The sequence below is a fragment of the Scyliorhinus canicula genome, chromosome 19 (genome assembly GCF_902713615.1).
Source record: "Scyliorhinus canicula chromosome 19, sScyCan1.1, whole genome shotgun sequence".
NCBI lineage: Eukaryota > Metazoa > Chordata > Chondrichthyes > Carcharhiniformes > Scyliorhinidae > Scyliorhinus > Scyliorhinus canicula.
Genome location: NC_052164.1, coordinates 106,272,823 through 106,278,396, shown reverse-complemented (window position 1 = coordinate 106,278,396; position 5,574 = coordinate 106,272,823).

The window sequence follows — 5,574 nt, the reverse complement described above, 5'->3', positions numbered from 1 at the left end:
ATTTAGGTTCATTCAAATTCAAATCACCTCAGCTTCATTAACCTTCATTAGAAACAGGGCAAGAGCCGGCACCTTGACAGACAAGGGCAGAGTGAGAAGTTCAGTTTGATTATTTCTGAGTAGTTGATTATCAGGGGCTGGTTTAGCACAGGGCTAAATCGCTGGCTTTGAAAGCAGACCAAGGCAGGCCAGCAGCACGGTTCAATTCCCGTCCCAGCTTCCCAGAACAGGTGCTGGAATGTGGCGACTAGGGGCTTTTCACAGTAACTTCATTTGAAGCCTACTCGTGACAATAAACAATTTTCATTTCACTTCATTTCATTGATTGACTGAGGGCTGTGGACTCATTGAAGATGGCGCAGGGTCTGGGATGTGATGATTTGTCCAAGAAATTCTCTGTCTGTTAAACCTTTGAGATTTTTTTCAAAAATGGCTTTTTAAAAAATAAATTGAAAGTACCCAATTAAGGGGCAATTTAGCGTGGCCAATCCACCTAGCTTGCACATCTTTAGGTTGTGGGGGTGAGACCTTCGCAGACACGGGGAGAATGTGCAAACTTTACACGGACAGTGACCAGGGGCCAGGATTTAACCTGGGGCAACAGCGCCACAGTCCCGTGTGCTAACCACTGCGCCACATGCCGCCCCTAAAAGGCTTCTTAATCAAAAAATACTTTGGTGCAGAAGTGAACAACATATTAGAGAAGAATTGTGGGTGGGGATCCTGCTGTGTGAATCCCACATAAACATACAAAGCCTGCTCTTCCATTATCTGCTCTTCCATTATATTTTTTAAATATAAGTTTAGAGTACCCAATTAATTTTTTCCACTTAAGGGGCAATTTTCATGTGGCCAATCGACCTACCCTGCACATCTTTGGGTTCTGGGGGCGAAACCCACGCAAACACGGGGAGAATGTGCAATCTCCACATGGACAGTGAACCAGGGCCGGGATTGAACCTGGGACCTCAGCGCCGTGAGGCAGCAGGGCTAACCCACTGCGCCACCGTGCTGCCCTGCTCTTCCATTATACAAGATCAGGTCTGATCTGATTACAGCTTCAACCTCACAATCCTGCCCACCCCCGATAACCTTTCACCCTCTCGCTCATCAAGAACCTATCCAGCTCTACCTTAAAAATATTCAAAGATTCTGCTTCTACTGCCTTTGAGGAGGAGTTCCAAAGACTCAACCCTCTGAGAAAATTTCCCTCATCTCCATCTCAATGAGAAAACCCTTTCTTTGCCCCAAGCTCTAGACTCTCCAAGAGGAGGAAGCATCCTCTCCACATCCACCCTGTCCGACCCCTCTGGAACCACAGGACTGCTGCTGTGAATGCAAATCAGTCAGCTGCAAAATTCATATACTTGACGAATTAAAGAAAAATCAGCAATTACATTACTACAATGTTACACCAGCTCACTATGAATTTATGTTAAAATCACATGGATTCAACCCACACTCACCTGCATGCACACATTCCAATCTGTCACCTGGGTAGAGGGCAAAAAACTGGCCACAGCCATAATGATTGCAGAGATGTGTAATAGTGACAGCGGCTGGGAGCCGCCACCCAGGCGCTGTTCCTGTCCCGGGGGGAGCTGCCACCCAGACGCTGTTCCCGTCTGGGGGGAGCCGCCACCCAGACGCTGTTCCTGTCCCGGGGAGCCGCCACCCAGACGCTGTTCCCGTCTGGGGGGAGTCGCCACCCAGACGCTGTTCCCGTCTGGGGGGAGCCGCCACCCAGACGCTGTCCCTGTCCCGGGGAGCCGCCACCCAGACGCTGTTCCCGTCTGGGGGGAGCCGCCACCCAGACGCTGTTCCCGTCTGGGGGGAGCCGCCACCCAGACGCTGTCCCTGTCCCGGGGGGCCGCCACCCAGACGCTGTTCCTGTCCCGGGGGGCCGCCACCCAGACGCTGTTCCTGTCCCGGGGGGCCGCCACCCAGACGCTGTTCCCGTCTGGGGGGGGCCGCCACCCAGACGCTGTTCCCGTCTGGGGAGCCGCCACCCAGACGCTGTCCCTGTCCCGGGGGGGGGGGGGGGGGGGGGGCTGCCACCCAGACGCTGTCCCTGTCCCGGGGGGAGCCGCCACCCAGACGCTGTCCCTGTCCCGGGGGGGCCGCCACCCAGACGCTGTTCCTGTCCCGGGGGGGGGGGGGGGCTGCCACCCAGACGCTGTTCCTGTCCGGGGGGGAGCCGCCACCCAGACGCTGTTCCTGTCCCGGGGGGGGGGGGGCTGCCACCCAGACGCTGTCCCTGTCCCGGGGGGGGGGGGGCTGCCACCCAGACGCTGTCCCTGTCCCGGGGAGCCGCCACCCAGACGCTGTCCCTGTCCCGGGGGGGGGGGGGGGGGGGGGGGGAGCTGCCACCCAGACGCTGTTCCTGTCCCGGGGGGAGCTGCCACCCAGACGCTGTTCCCACCCGGGGGGAGCCGCCACCCAGACGCTGTCCCTGTCCCAGGGAGCTGCCACCCAGACGCTGTTCCTGTCCCGGGGGGAGCCGCCACCCAGACGCTGTCCCTGTCCCGGGGGGGCCGCCACCCAGACGCTGTTCCTGTCCCGGGGGGGAGCCGCCACCCAGACGCTGTCCCTGTCCCAGGGAGCTGCCACCCAGACGCTGTTCCTGTCCCGGGGAGCCGCCACCCGGACGCTGTCCCTGTCCCAGGGGGCCGTCACTCAGACGCTGTCCCTGTCCCGGGGAGCCGCCACCCAGACGCTGTCCCTGTCCCGGGGGGGGGGGAGCTGCCACCCAGACGCTGTTCCTGTCCCGGGGGGGCTGCCACCCAGACGCTGTTCCTGTCCGGGGGGGAGCTGCCACCCAGACGCTGTCCCTGTCCCGGGGAGCTGCCACCCAGACGCTGCCGCCACCCAGACGCTGTCCCTGTCCCGGGGGGAGCCGCCACCCAGACGCTGTCCCTGTCCCGGGGGGCCGTCACTCAGACAGTGTATATATGTATTTTTTCATAAAGTTAGAGTACCCAATTCATTTTTTCCAATTATGGGCAATTTAGCGTGGCCAATCCACATACCCTGCACATCTTTGGATTGTGGGGGCGAGACCCACACAGACACGGGGAAAATGTGCAAACTCCACACGGAGTTTGGAGCCGGGATCGAACCTGTGACCTCAGCTTAGTGAGTCAGCAGTGCTAACCACTGCGCCACCATGCTGCCCTGCCCCCAGACAGTATATATTCATGATGTGGATGAGGCAATAAAATGTAACATCTCAAAGTTTGCAGATGATGCCAAGTTAGGTGGGAGGGTGAATTGTGACAAGGATGCAGAGATCTTACAGCAGGATCTGGACAGGTTGGGCAAGTGGGCAAATCAATGGCAGATGCAGTATAATTTGGATAAGTGTGAGGTTATTCACTTTGGAAGCAAAAACAGGAAGGCAGATTACTACCTGAATGGCTGTAAATTGGGAGAGGGGAGTGTGCAGCGGGACCTGGGTGTCCTTGTGCACCATTCGCTGAAGGTAAGCATGCAGGGGCAGCAGGCGGTAAAGAAGGCTAATGGTATGTTGGCCTTCATTGCGAGAGGTTGTGTTTCGAAGCAGGGATGTGTTGCTGCAATTGTAAAGTGTCTTGGTGAGGCCACACCTGGAGTATTGTGAGCAGTTTTGGTCTCCTATTTTGAGGAAGGATGTTCTTGCTCTTGAGGGAGTGCAGCAAAGGTTTACCAGACTGATTCCAGGGATGGCGGGACTGTCATATGAGGAGAGATTGACGAGGTTGGGATTGTTCTCGCTGGAGTTCAGAAGAATGAGGGGGATCTCGAAGAGACTTACAAAATTCTAACAGGACTAGGCAGGGTAGATGCAGGGAAGATGTTGCCAATGATGGGTGTGTCCAGAACCAGGGGTCACAGTCTGAGGATTCAGGGTAAACCATTTCAGACAGAGATAAGGAGACATTTCTTCACACAAAGAGTGGTGAGCCTGTGGAATTCATTACCACAGGACGTAGTTGATGCTAAAACTTTGAATATATTCAAGAGCCAGCTGGATCTAGCACTTGGGGAGAATGGGATCAAAGGCTATGGGGAGAAAGCAGGATTAGGCTATTGAGTTGGATGATCAGCCAGGATCGTGATGAATGGTGGAGCAGGCTCGAAGGGCCAAAAGGCCTCCTCCTGCTCCTATCTTCTATGTCGCAGCACCTGGGGAGCCATCACCCAGTCTCGGTGTCGATGGGGGGCCGTCTCCCAGTCCAGGGGGGCCGTCTCCCAGTCTCGGTGTCGATGGGGGGGGGGGGGGGCAGGTACTGACCAGCTCAGTCACAGCCTTGAGGAACAGGTTGTTCGACTCAAAAAACAAACTACACACAAGGCCAAAAGTAACAGAAACAAAACTTTCCGCCACAAGTTTTTAATTATATTTAAACATTATAATTATAATGAAACTTTCTTTAAAACCCAGATCCCGAAACAGAATTATATTTTTTTCAAGTAACATAATATCTTTGCTAAATCTTACATGAGATGCTATTTTACAAAGTTGGATAAAACCGAATGAAATATGTCAAAGTTCTAAACTTGAGACAAATAAAACTATAGGTTAGGGGAGGCAGCAAGGTTAGTGTATTGTGAAGGGCGATGTACAGGGCAGCAATAGGGGGGTACACCAGATCTGTACACACACAGGGCAATCTGCAAAGTTAGAATGTGCGGTCAAACCAAATCAGCATTATATGTAAACCCAATGTCTCACACATGTAAATGACAGTCTGAGCTGGATGTGACTGTTTTAGTCAGAGTCTGGACCAAAATCCAGCATTCGGATGCCTGGCTCTTGTTAACGGCTTCTGTGCTCACTTTATAATTGGTACAAGATGTCAAGAACTACACAATGGTAATTTCAGCTTCATTATGGGCTAATGGCCATGACAGCATTGAAGTTGCTCCTCAGATCCACATCTGAAATTAATTACCAGGGCTGAAATTATAATTAGAAAATGCAGTTCCGTGGGAACGGCAGCTTTGATTATAGGTGCTCAGAGACGTGATACAGGAATGGCTGGGAGGGTTCACTTACTGTCTTCTAATTGTTCGAGGGAGGGGGAGGTTTCAAATGTCAAACATCTGATTCCACAAACATACCAGAACATGACCAGCTCCTGTACTCAGGATTTCTGCAATTCCAATAGCTTGTTGTGCCAATATTTCCTACAGTGAGAAATTCGCGACTGAATCAATAACAGGTGATATAACAGGTAAATGTGTTTGCAAGCATGTTCAAAATGATACTGCAAACAAACTGTATGCTCAGGGCAAAGACAGGTTGGAAAGTTCACCACTCGTCAGACAGACTAAAATAATAACCCGTCCTTCTATCTGCTGCTTTTCTCTATGCGAAGGATTTGCCAAAAAAAAAACAGCTTTGGTCCCAAGCCCAGATTCTGCAGCTGATCAGGTTAACAGCAGCAAATACACCATGGGTCTGAAACCTGTCTGCCATTCTGGGAGCTACTACACGGAGCATAACACACCCTCTCACATGCCAGCGCTGTCACCAGACAGAGACACACCCACACACAGTCAGACAGACAGTCAGACAGACAGTCAGACAGA